General features: G+C 46.1%; 1 protein-coding gene across 6 annotated transcripts in view; it reads left to right on the top strand.

Moving 5' to 3' along the window:
* The first annotated feature begins 237 nt into the window (after nucleotides 1-237).
* The window catches only part of PTK2 (protein tyrosine kinase 2), a 251013-nt gene continuing 237556 nt past the window's right edge, over nucleotides 238-13694 (top strand). For all 6 annotated transcript variants that reach the window (XM_060127770.1, XM_060127769.1, XM_060127767.1 and 3 more), the window contains exon 1: nucleotides 238-365. The gene's annotated coding sequence lies outside the window, so the exon portion shown is untranslated. The remainder of the gene's footprint in view (nucleotides 366-13694) is intronic.

The raw sequence follows: 13694 nt of genomic DNA, 5'->3' as shown, positions 1-13694 counted from the left end.
CCCACCCGCCCGCAGCCCGGGCCTGGCGTCCCGAGTACGATCCCAGGGGCAGAGCCTGGCGGCGTGGTGAGCATGCGCGGGCCGCGACGCGCGGCGCGCATGCCCGGTGCTCCCGGGAGGCGGAAGCTCGGAACAGGGACGCGGCCGGGCGCGCGCAGCGGAGGGAGGCGCGCGCCTCAGCAGGCCGCCGCGCACGCGCGGCCCGCGCCGACGCAGCACGGCCCCGAGGGCGCGAGCCCGCCGCCGCCGCCGGGCCGGGACTGCTGTGCGCCCGCGGCGTGAGGCGTGGGAGGGAGCGCGGCCCATCATCCGCGGCGCCGCCCGGTCGTCGTCTATCTTCGTCTCCCGGCGCCAGCGCGGTCCGAGTGAGTGCGGAGCCGGGGCCGGGGTGCGGGCAGGCTGGCGGGCCGACTCCCGGAGCTGGTTGTTGGCAGGGCCGCGGCCCGAGGGTGGAGGGCCGAGCGGGGCCGGACCGGCCAGTCCCGGCGGAGGAGACCGGCCCCTCCCGCGCCGGCCGCGGCCCCGGGAGGCCGGGGACGTGGGGAGGCCGGGGGCCCGAGGAGGCCGGGGGCTCGGGGGCGGGAGGCGCTTGGAGGCCGAGGGGTTCGGGGCTAGGAGACTCTGAGGGTCTCGAGGCCGGGGGACGTGAGGAGGCCGGGGGCTCCGGGAAGCAGGGGGCTTTGGGGGATGCGAGGAGGCCGGTGACTCAGGGAGGCTGGGGGCTCGGGGGACGCAGGGAGGCCGGGGAGCTCAGGGAAGATGGGGAGGCAGGGGGATTCGGGGCTCGGAGAGTCCGAAGGTCTGGAGGCCCGGGGCCTCGGGGAGGCCGGCCGGCCTCTGCCGGGGCGGGCCGAGTGCCTCCAAAACAAAAGGGGAGAGAGAGGAAGGAGGGGGAAGAGGGAATCCGCGGGGCCGCCGGGGGATCGGCCGGCCCGCGGGGCAGGGAAGGGTGGGCCTCGAGCCCGCGTGCGGGGCGGCGGGGCGGCTGCGTCCCCCGCGGCCCGCGCTCAAGTTTTGTGCAGCCCGGAGGCTGTCTCGGCGGCAGCCCTGAAGACCTGGCAGGATTCGTTGCGCTTCCCAAGTTTCCTCCTCTTCTCGCCCCAGCCCCCAACTCCGCGGCGCCCGCCGAGCAAGCTGGAAGCACTCTGGGTCCTTTCCTGGCACCCCATTCTTTCTCAAAGGAGTGTGTGTGTGTGTGTGTGTGTGTGTGTGTGTGTGTGTGTGTGTGTGTGTGTGTGTGTGTGTGTGTGTACGCTGTTACTTGGTTTTCTTTGATTGCCGGATTTTGTAGCCCAATGCCATTTCAACAGTGTCTTATTCTTGCTTAGGTAGCCTGCAGCTGGGTTTTTGGCAGTGAGACCAAGAGAATAGTAATATTGTGGTATTCATGGGAACTGGTTGAAATACGGTCAAGTTGAAGGCGATGTAAGAGTTTGGGGGTCTGTATTTAAGATGACCATCATTGGGATTCTTACTTAGGATGTAAACATCTTCGTGGTTGGAAAAACAGGCCATTACTGTTCAAAATGCAATACCAGAGCCTCACCTTTAATACTGTATTTGTAAAACGGGTAATGAAAATAGTCTTTTCATTGAAATGACACAGCCAAGCCCTCAGGTTAGTTGTCCTGTCTTTGACAACCTCTGAAAAGTGGGAGGAAAGTATGTGGATGAAGTGATTTAAGATTCACAGTAAATTAGCATTCAGCGTACTTTGTTGAGGTACAGTGTAGATAATATTTTGGTCCAGTTGTACTATTGAGTTAATGTTTAAAACCCTGTAGTATTTAAACACATGAAACTTTTAAAGGAAGTTTGTGTTTCAACTTTCAATTCATAAAGATAGTATGTCTTAGTATCTTTATGAGTATATTGTTTTATATTTTTGGCTACTCTTGGAGGGGAAAAACTAGTTGAACTTGCCATTAGTCTCTTCTGAACACTTGTGTACTAACTGCTGCTGAAACAGCAAGATCAAATATTATAGATTCTCCTCAGAAGAATTTCTTTCAGGTCATTATCAAATAATCCAGTTTAATAACGAGCACTGGAAAATATCGTTTAAAATACATGTTCCCATGTAAACGTGGCCCCATAAGACTTCGTGAAAGGACTGAATAGAAGGACTATACATCTTTCAGAGGTGATGCATTGAGAAGCAAGTGCTTGGCTAAATAAAGACATTGAATCCAAAACTTAGTATTTATGATGTGGGGCAAAGAATGCTGCAACTCCTACAGGAGATCGTCTGAGGCTGTCTGTCACGGAAAGTGAGTAGTGTGTGTTAGATCAGGAGTGATCAGGAGTGTTAGATCCACTAGTGCAGCGGTTGCTAAGTGTCTGGGGAAAGCGGGAGTTAGGAATGGCAGTAAGGATCATTAAAACATTTTTAGCTAAACTCTTCTCTGTAACACTCCATGCCCTTTGTTGGAAAGTACAGAAATTAATGTTCCAATTCTCAAAGCTGGGTTCTTCAGCTAGACAACTTTTCTTACTAGAAAGTTGGAGAAATTGTCTAAATAACAAAATCGTATCGTTAAATTGTTCCCTTTAAGAAAAAATACTGATGAGCTTCCTAAGAAGAAATTATTGTTATATTTTGTATATACATATATAGTCTACGGTGCTATAAAGTGTTACGTGTAGCAAAAGATAATTTTGAAAATTACTATCTTTGCATGTTATTTTGAGTTATAGTGAGGTGGGATCTTAGTTCATATCTCTAAAGGTTTTATGGAAATCTTGTTTTCCAATATTTTAATGTGTCTTAATTTTGAGAAAATAATTAAAAATTGTCTTAAGGGTAACAAAAGATGCAATTCAAATTGTTAATACAGTATGTAAATCTTTAATTTTTTTAAATTAAACATTTTCAGTTTAGACATTTTCAGATAAAATAAATCTTGTTTTAAATTTCAGTGGCATTAAAAAAAGTTCTGTTACTTTTGATTATTGTAGCTTTATAGTATAGTCTAAAGTCAGGGAGCCTGATTCCTCCAACTCCCTTTTCTTTCTCAAAATCTCTTTGACTATTCGGGGTCTTTCGTGTTTCCACGCGTTTTTAGATTTTTGTTGTTGTTGTTCTAGATCTGCAAAAAATGCCATTGGTAAAAAGTTCTCTTATTTTTATCATATTTGTGAAATGAGTTTTTAAATAAGTTTTTTTTGCTAGTAAATCAGAAAAGTGTAGTTTCTGAAGTACTTTATTTTACTGTAAAGCTCTAGTTTAAGAACATATTTTCATTAGTTTCCTGTTAGTGAAATCCCTTAAATAATTAGAAAAAATTACTGTGGGGATCTTTGAGAATTTTCACTGATGTCTGTATTTAAAATGTTAACTTAAAAAATTTGGGCAGAGTAAATGCCCTTACTTGAGTCAATAGTAATAAACTCCAAGAAGTTTATGAATGCAAATAAGCATTCAAATGTTAAGTTGCTTATCACCCTTTAGAAGGATCCCTGGAATGGAGAAGGATGGAGAGCAGCTCCAGCTTGCCTTGGGTGCACCTGTGTTTCTCTAGCTCACCCAGATACATTCAGAAGTTATGGTTTTTTTCCTTCTTTTCTGTAAAACAGTGTTTAGTAGTGGATTATTTGAGCCCTTTATTGCTTTTTCTCTCTACTGACATTTTGGCAGGGTTCTTTTTCTTCTTCATTTCATGACTACCAAAAGGCAACCCAGTGCAAGAGAAATGAAATTCATATGTACCAGTTTCTGGCATTAGTTTCTAGGAATTGTGCTAAATCTTATCATTCAGAACTGTACAAATGTGTTTCTGATTGTAAATCAGCAGAGGAGCCCCCTCTGTTTCTATCTGTAACAGTTGTATTGTTTTTTACTAGGCTCTGTGATGGAAATGAAATTCAGATACACATATATAGTTAAACTTTCAGTTTAAATGGAATTTTTAGCAAAACTGTTAATTATAGTCTGATTTGCATAAATAGTAAGGAAATGATTTATAGACATAGTAGGAAATAAATGTTTCCCCAAGTGACACTATTCCCACTCATTAGCAGTTGGAAGCCTCAGAGAAAAATACTAGTAGCATCACCACAAAGTTTACCTATTTTTAAGGACACAAAGGTGTTTCCTTACAAACTTTGTACTTAATTAAAATAGTCCTACCTAAATCTTATTTATGTACATAGCTATTTATTATAAGCTTTTTCACATTTTTCACATCAAGAAGAATGACTGAAGTTACACATTTGAATATTTGCCAGTGGTAGGGGAAGAACTGCATTTGTTAAACACCATGTGCCAGGCCTGAGCTGGGTGCCATAGTGCTTTATCTCCTTTTTTACTCGCTAGAACTACTGAGTTGTACTGTTGTCTGTATTCTCCTTTTGTAGATGAAACCCTGCAAGCATCGAGTTAGAGTAGCTCGCCCGGGTCCTCAGCCCACAGTGGTGGACGGCTTGGACAGACCCGAGGGACTCTGCAGTGCCAGCTCCTAATAGCCTGCCTGCGGCCTCCCTGGCTGGAAAAGCAGCAGTCTGTAAAATCTTAATCCAGTCTCTGCAGTAGGAATAAGTAGTGTGCTAGTGTAATGACCATGTCTGGGAAAGTTTAGATAATTGTATTTTCTATTTGAATCTGACGCTTTCAGATCATGAAGTTCTGATCTGGCCAACATAGTATAGGTAAACATTTTAATTAATATACCAAAATTGTTTAATTATTTGAAATTAATTTAGAATTAGGTAAAGTATATAATGCATGATGCAGTGATTGATACTTCTTATTTGTCAAGATGTGCTTTAGTAACTTCCACATTTACAGTTTTTTCATTGGTGACTTTTTTGAGGGGTTGATGTTTGAAGACAGTTTTGTGGGAGGCAAGGAGTATGTAAGGGAAAAGCAAATTGCACATTTCTCACGCAGGTATGAGCCCCTTGTAGTAATCCTAGTATTTACAACCTCTGATACATTGCTGCTCTATAAATGTTTCTGAAATGAATGTGCTTACTCTCACCAACTTAGAATTTTCCATTCTGCTTTTTTTAAAATATATTTTTAAAATTAATTTAATTTTGGCTGCATTGGGTCTTTGTTGCTGCATGTGGGCTTTTCTCTAGTTGCAGTAAGCAGGGGCTGCCCTTCACTGTGGTGCGTGGGCTTATTGCTGTGGCTTCTCTTGTTGCGGAGCACGGGCTTTAGGCACATGGGCTTCAGTGGTTGTGGCATGCAGGTTCAATAGTTGTGGCGCACGGGCTTAGTTGCTCCGCGGCATGTGGGATCTTACTGGACCAGGGCTCGAACCTGTGTCTCCTGCATTGGCAGATGGATTCTTAACCACTGTGCCACCAGGGAAGCCCCATTCTGCTTTTAAGAGTCGGCATATACTCTGCTCCTTTATTTGGGGCCGGTGAACCAAGACCAAGGCTTAGAAGAACCTAAACGGTCGTGTCTGTGTGCTGTGTGTGCCTAGGATCTCCCTTCTGCCCCCATATTCTGTATTGAAAGTAGTCCAAGGTGCTCGTCATGTCTACTGGTGACCAAAACATGCATTTGTCTTTGCTGGCCTAAAGGAAGAGCTTAAATGATTTTACACATTACATGTTTTTAGTGGCTTGTGTGTCTTCTCGTGAGGATTTAAGCACCATGAGGGCAGAAACTTTGTTTTACACACTTTTCCATCTTCAGTACCTAACACAATATTTATTGAGTAGAATAACCCAGACTTATTAATTATTGGAGAACAGCTATTACATCCGTTAGCTGTCTGCGTTTTGTTTGCCTTGGTAAAGGACCTCACTTTAAAACCACATAGGACTTGATACCAGGGAAGAATTGGATTATCGTGTTTTCACCTTTGTCTGCTTTATTTTAGATTACCACTGTCATCAGACTCGGGCCAGGGAAAAAATACTGCTCTGCCCCTTGACAGTTTTGTTCTTTTTTTCTAGAAACTGATCCTGTATAATTGATCTTGTGTTCTTTAGGACTCATCCTAAGTTCTGCAGACATAGAAAATTGCTCAAGGTGACACACAATGAGCGGGACTTGTAAAAGCTCCTTCATTACTGGTCCAGAAGCTCTAACGTGTCTTTTACTAATCAGCTGGATTCATTGGCTGCTTTACAAGAGTTTTCCATTATGCCCTGAAACCATTTTCAAAAACCCATTTTCGTATGGCTGCAGTGCCAATTACATATACAACATGCCAGCTTTCCCTTGCCGTGACAGGTCACTTACCTTTACTTGGGGGAAAGTCAACATTTGGGTAAAAAAGAGCAGTTTGTTCTTCCTCAGCGAGTTCCCCCTTAGTCTTGCTGTACGGTGTGGGGAAACAGGCACTCTCACAGAGACCAGGAAGCTTCAGGTTGTTGAATTGGTTCTCAAAGTAGCCACAGGTTAGAAGTGCAAATGCTCCTGCCCCGCTTCTGACCTGCTGAATCTGACTCTGGGGGCGGGGCCGGTGGTCAGTTTCAACTTGCTGTCAGGAGCTTTTGATGCACGCTAATGTTCGTGGACCACTGCTTTAGAGTGTTTTAAAAGAAACGCCAGTTGTAGCAGGCAGACATCAGTCATAAATGGCAGAGGTACGTGTATGGTCTTTTTGACCACTTAGATTTGCTAATGAGGTTGCCTTCCTGTCAGGACTCTTAAACATGTTCCTAAGGGTTTTTAGAGTCTTGAGAAGACCTCACAACTCCTTTTGTTGAGTAGGGAGTTTGACTGTTTTCTGCTGAGACCACTTAATTATTTTAATTGAATCTCGGCGTGGATTTTAAATGAACTCTTATGTTGAAGTGGCAGTTTGTGTGGCTCCCGGACTTGTGGCTTTTGGCAGATAACAGGAGAGCGTGTACATGTGAGTGCTTAAGGCACACGTTCCCTGGTGGTTTTGCTTTGGTGCTGAAAAATTGGCTAGCTTTATACTAGAGTCAGGGTGATTGCCAAGTCTTGGGGTGACTAATGAAGCAGCATTGTGTGAATTGATTCTATGCCTAGCATTACATTCATATCTAAGTTTAATGAATTTCGTTTTGCCTTTTGTCCTTTCCTTTCTTTCCTAAGAAGGCGGCTAAGTGAAAGTTAGTGCACCAAATGGGATTGGCGATGTGCCTTGTGCAGAATTAGATGCATCTGTTGGTAAATAGACTTATTATAAGCTGACGGACAAGGATTCTGTATTATCTTTTCCTCATGCTGCCATAGTAGATGGTCAGTCAGTGATTGTTTGATGATTGAAGAAGAGTCTCTCATGCTGAGGTCCTGGAATTACAGAGACTAAAGCAAATGACGCTGTTGTGGGCCTTTTGTGGTAAGGGGTCTTTTTTTTTTTGGCGGTACGTGGGCCTTTCACTGCTGTGGCCTCTCCCGTTGCGGAGCACAGGCTCCGGACGCGCAGGCTCAGCGGCCATGGCTCACGGGCCCAGCCGCTCCGCGGCATGTGGGATCTTCCCGGACCGGGGTACGAACCCGTGTCCCCTGCATCGGCAGGCGGACTCTCAACCACTGCGCCACCAGGGAAGTCCAAGGGGTCTTTTAAGTGTGTGAAAGTTGTTACAAAGGTAGAGACGAAGAACTCGTCAAAAGCAGAAGGAATTAGGTGTAATGTGATCTCATTTGGAGCTCTTTGGAACAATTTCTTTCTCCTTAAAGTTGGTCAAGTGAAATTAAAGGTCGCATTAATGTGACTCCCATTAAATGTATAGCTGTCTGACCAGTATTCGTGGGGGATTGGTTCCAGGACCCTCCTCGGATACCAAGTTCCTTGGATGCTCAAGTCCCTTACCTAAAATGACGTAGTATTTACATACATACCTTTAAATGCACACCCTCCTGTATACTTTAAATCGTCTCTAGATTACTTACAATACCTAACACAGTGTAATGCTATGTAAATAATTGCCAGTGTGGCAAGTTCAAGTTTTGCTATTTGGAACTTGCTGGGATTTTCCCCCAATATTTTGAGCCTCGAATGCGGAACCTGAGGATGCAGAGGGCAAGTGCATTTGAGTGTGCCTGGCCCAGAGCAGCTTCTCAGTGGATGTCAGTGGATGGTTCTCCTGGGACCCCGCCCTCCCTAACCATTAGGCTGCATCCCCTGAGCAGCCTTCTCTCTGATTACAGCTTCAGCGCATCCCCGTCTGTGTCTGTTCCCCTGTCAGTCTCCCCTCCCAGCGCCTTGGGGTCATTTCTGTAGTAGTATTACCACCTTGTGGTTTTATTTTATTTTTTAAAAATTTTATTTATTTATTTATGGCTGCGTTGGGTCTTCGTTGCCGCGCGCAGGCTTTCTCTGGTTGCGGTGCACGGGCTTCTCGTTGCGGTGGCTTCTCTTGTTGTGGAGCACGGGCCCTAGGCACGCGGGCTTCAGTAGTTGTGGCTCATGGGCTCTAGAGCGCAGGCTCAGTAGTTGAGGCGCACGGACTTAGTTGCTCCGCGGCATGTGGGATCTTCCCGGACCAGGGCTCGAACCTGTGTCCCCTGCATTGGCAGGCGGATTCTTAACCACTGCGCCACCAGGGATGCCCCCCGCCCTGTGGTTTTAAATAGCCTTTTCTTGGTTATAATGAGGTTGCACATCTTTTTATACATTTACTGGCCATTTGTATTCACTGGTTTGTGAAGTGCCCATATTTTTCTATTAGTTTTAAAGAAATTTATTTGTAGACTTCTGTATATTCAGAGCACAGGTCCTTTGTTGCTTATGTATTTTGCCACTGCCTCTTCCTACTTTGTCATGCAGTTTCAGTAGCTTGGTGGGTTGGTTTTTTTCTTTTTTGAATGAAGAGAAGTTCTTAAGTTTAATGTAGTGCAGTTTATCAGTCTTTTCCTTTATAGTTGGTGCTTTTTGTGTCTTTCCCTACCCTGAGATAATGAACTTAATTCCTGTTATTTTCTAAATACTTTATGATTTTGCCTTTCCCCTTTATAATTCTCTTGGAATTGGTTTTGGTGTGTAGTGTGAAGGAGGAATCCACTTTCGTTAACATGTGGACATCTTAGTTGTCCCAACACCATTTCTTAAAAAGAATAAATGCTCCTTTCCCCCAGTGCTCTGTGGTGACACTTTTGTTGTAAATGAAAGGTCCATATATATGTGTGTGTCTGGACTCTATTTGATCCCTCTGGTACTAAGCTGCCTACAGTATTGTAGATAAGTCTTATCTCCTCGTGGACCTCTTCCCACTTGATTCTCCTTCAAGTATGCCTTGGCTATCCTCAACCCTTTGCAGATCTGTATATGTTTTAGGATCACTTGGCAACTTCCCAAAAAATTCTTCCGGTTGTTGTTTGGGATGACATTAAATGTATAGATCAACGTGTAGAGAATTGATTCTGGATTTGGGTTATTACGGATAAAGCATATGAATATTTTTGTACGAATCTTTTTGTGGACCCAGGCTTCTATTTTTTCCTGGGGATGGTTGTTTAGGATTGTAATGGCTGGATCATATGGTAGGTGTCTGTATAGCTTTTTTTTTTTTTTTTTGCGGTACGCGGGCCTCTCACTGTCGTGGCCTCTCCCATTGCAGAGCACAGGCTCCGGACGTGCAGGCTCAGCGGCCGTGGCTCACAGGCCCAGCCGCTCCGCGGCATGTGGGATCTTCCCGGACCGGGGCATGAACCCGCGTCCCCTGCATCGGCAGGCGGACTCTCAACCACTGCGCCACCAGGGAAGCCCAGCTTTTTTTTTTTTAACATCTTTATTGGAGTATAATTGCTTTACAATGTTGTGTTAGTTTCTGCTGTATAACAAAGTGGATCAGTTCTATGCATACATATATCCCCATATCTCCTCCCTCTTGCGTCTCTCTCCACCCCTCCCTAACCTACCCTTCTAGCTGGACACAAAGCACCGAGCTGGTCTCCCCGTGCTATGCAGCTGCTTCCCACTAGCTATCTATTTTACAGTTGGTAGCGTATATATGTCCGTGCCACTCTCTCACTTCGTCCCAGCTTACCCTTACCCCTCCCCCGTCCTCGAGTCCATTCTCTACGTCTGCATCTTTATTCCTGTCCTGCCCCTAGGTTCGTCAGAACCATTTTTTTTTTAAGATTCCATATATATGTGTTAGCATACGGTATTTGTTTTTCTCTTTCTGACTTACTTCACTCTGTATGACAGACTCTAGGTCCATCCACCTCACTACAAATAATTTCATTTCTTTTTATGGCTGAATAATATTCCATTTTATATATGTACCATATCTTTATCCATTCGTCTGTCGATGGACACTTAAATTGCTTCCATGTCCTTTACATGTTGTAAATAGTGCTGCAGTGAAGTGTGATACATGACTCTTTTTGAATTTGTGTAGCTTTTTTTTTTTTAATTAATTAATTAATTTATTTATTTTCGGTACGCGGGCCTCTCACTGTTGTGGCCTCTCCTGTTGCGGAGCACAGGCTCCGGACGCGCAGCCTCAGCGGCCATGGCTCACGGGCCCAGCTGCTCCGCGGCATGTGGGATCTTCCTGGACCGGGGCGCGAACCCGTGTCCCCTGCATCAGCAGGCGGACTCTCAACCACTGCGCCACCAGGGAACCCCCAGAATTTGTGTAGCTTTTTAAGAAAGTGCCAAACTGTGTTCTGAAGTGGCTGTACCGTTTGACATTCCTACCAGCAGTGTATGAGAGTTCCAGTTGCTCTGTATCATCAGGGCAACATGATGGTTAGTCTTTTAAGTTTTTGCCATTCTAACAGGTGTATCATGGTATTTCATTGTGGTTTTAACTTACATTTCCCAAATGCCTTAATAACACTGAGTATCTTTTTATATGTCTACTTGCCATCTGTATATCTTATTTGGTGTTCAGATCTTTTGCCCATGAAAAAACTTTTTCGTACGGGTGGATTCTTTATATATTCTGGATACAGGTCCTTTGTGACATACTCTCAATGCTTTCCTCCCATGTTGTGGCTTGTTTTGTGCATTCTCTTAACAGTGTCTTGAAGAGCAGAAGTTACAAATTTTGATAATGTCCCATTTATCAATTTGTTCTTTTATGGATTGTGCTTTTTTGGTGTCATATTTAAGAAATAGTTGCCTAACCTAGGTCACAAAGATTTTCTCCTGTTTCCCCCTCCCCTCTCTAGAACATTTATAGCTTTAGGTTTTCCATTTAGGTCTGTGATTGATTTTGAGATAATTTTTGTTTGTGGTGTGGGATATGGGTCCACATTACTGGGAGGGCTCTTTCGAGGCCTAAATGAAGGTAGCTCCCTCCAGAGCGCATTTGTTTCTGCTGCAGCCAGTCTGGGACCACCTTAAACCAAGTCCAAGGTTTGAGGTGTTCTGGACCACACAGAGCTGTCATTCTCTTGGTGAGCTGATTCACTGCTGGCTTACTCTCATCCTGAGCTGTGTAGCTTTTGAGGTCCTGCTTAGGGAGGTAGGATTAGACACTTTGGGGGGCCCGGCTTTGACTCCTGTCCCTCTTTCCCTGCACTGTTGTGAAAAGGAAAGTCGAAAATTTCAGAATTGTCAAATGACTTCCGTGCAGAGGTGGTTTCTCTGCTTGTTTCTCTCTGGGTTCCTGAGTTCACTTTAATTTTGTTATTTCCTTCTTGTCCTGTCATTTTCTGGTTGCTTTTAAGATTTTTAAAGTATTCTATCCGTCTTTTTAAGCCTTTTTCAGGGAAGGGTTGGACCAAACAACGTAGCCTGCAGTTAAGGAGCCAAGGAAAGTTCTTTTTCATTTCACTCCAGTGTCTAGAGTCTAAACCTGGACCCGCCGTCGCCTATAGTAGCCACTAGCCACGCGTTTAAGTTAAAATGGAATCAGATTTAAAGTTCTGTCCAACAGCCAGGCTAGCCCCGTTTCCAGGGCTCAGTACCCACACGTGACTAGCGACTCCCCCTTGGACGGTGCAGATGGGGAGAAGGTTTTCACGGTTGCAGGAAGTCCTGCTAGGCAGCGCTGGCTGGACCGAGAGCCTCTGCGGGGAGAGCTTCTGCGGGGCCTCGTGGCGGCGAGTCTGCCCCGGAGAACCGCTAACGGAGCTGCCCTTGCTGCTTAAGGTTGGCCATTTTCTGGAATCTGCCTGCAGCCAAACATGGCTGAGCCCCTTAAGGCTTCTGGGGAAGGCTCTCCATGAGGTGGGTGTGGGTCGCAGGCTGTGGCTGTCAGGGTGCGGATGGGGAGGGCAGACCGCGGGGCGCTCACAGATCTGCTGATGGAACTGGCATTTGGGGAGAACGCTCAGCATGCGCTGAGTCCCTGCCTTGAGCGGGTCGTAGTCCAGCGACCAGGCAGCGGCAGTGCCATGTTTAGCAGGTGCTGGGCAGAGCTGCGGGGGACTGCAGGACACTGCCACCCCATCCCAGGGGTCAACAGAAGGAGCCTGGCGGGGAGGGGGAGGAGGAGGGGAGAGTGTTCTAGGCGGAAGGAAAGCACAGGCAAAGCTACATGTTGGTGGGAACGTGCAGAGATTGGTTTACTGCACCGTACGTTGGATTCTAGCGTCGAGAGAGGTGGCAGAAACCACGGATTTAAGAAAATGTCACAAAAGGATATTCCATCCATTCACTGACTATTCGCTGTGAATTGGTAAGAGGATTATTAGTGCTGGGGCTGTGTCGGAAGCTCTCTTTGTAGCTCACAGAGCATTAGGATAAGAGCACGTGCTGCAGCAGCCCCCGCTGCCCCTTTCTGCTGCAGGGCGCCCCGGATGCTGGGCGCGATTCAAGGAACTCGGGGCATGCGCACTTAGCCGTGTCTGTAGCCTGCTGCTCTGGGAAGAAGGGTTCAGCTGGCTCAGTAAGTGCAGCCTGGCTGCAGGGGCTCTGTCCGAAAGACAGGGTGGTAATTGGGACTGAGGGTGGGGAGGGGAGAGGTTGGGGCCACAGACATGGGCTTGTCATGTCAGTCCTCTTCGTGGCCACCTGTGGAGTCGCCTGCCAGCACTCCTCTGCTTCATTTTGGGATCAGAGAGCAAGCAGAAGAGGTGGAAGCTAATTCAACTGTACCAGGGTATGTTGAACTGATAAACGACCTCAAACTCCAGTGTGTGCGTGCTCTGTATCAGGGCTTCTCAAACTTGAACGGGCACACACATCCCCCAGGGAGCTCGTTAGGTTTTAGGTTCTAATTCAGTCTGTCTAGGGTGGGGCATCAGATCTTGCATTTCTACCAGGCTCTCAGGTGGTGCCGTGCTGATGGTCCCTGGGCCCCACTTTGAGTAGCAAGGTACTGGTTTGCAAAGTATGGGTCATAAGATGACGTTGCCTTACTTAGTTGGAATGTTGAATAACCACTGGCAGTGCAGTTGTGAAGGGCATGGCCTTGGAGCCAGACTCTGACTCTCTGGTCTTGGGCTAGTTTGTTAACTTCTCTAACTCCATTTCCTTGTCCTTTAAATTGGCCAAATAATAGAACCATAGGCTGATGAGAGAATGAGGTGGTACGCAGCATGTAAGGTTCTGGTGTTCACTAGTGTGTGACCTTTTGAGATATTTCACAAAAGGTAATAACTATTAAAAGTAAACATTTACAGTAAAAGTTTGCCAGTTTTCAAAGTTCTCGGTCCTCCCTGCATCATTGCCCATTTTGTAATATTGCAGCTCAAAGAGAATGGGGGTATTTCTTTCATTTACTGCTGTATACACAGAACGTAGAGGCACAGCTGATACAGCTTGTTTTCCTGTGGGTGAATGTCCTTTGACTTTCTCAGCTCGTTGCTGTCAGCCTCTTCCTTTCTGCTAGGGTCAGAAGGTGCAGTGCTGTGTCTT

This window comes from Lagenorhynchus albirostris, chromosome 17 (genome assembly GCF_949774975.1).
Source record: "Lagenorhynchus albirostris chromosome 17, mLagAlb1.1, whole genome shotgun sequence".
NCBI classification, from domain to species: domain Eukaryota; kingdom Metazoa; phylum Chordata; class Mammalia; order Artiodactyla; family Delphinidae; genus Lagenorhynchus; species Lagenorhynchus albirostris.
This window is presented reverse-complemented; position numbering and strand designations above follow the sequence as displayed.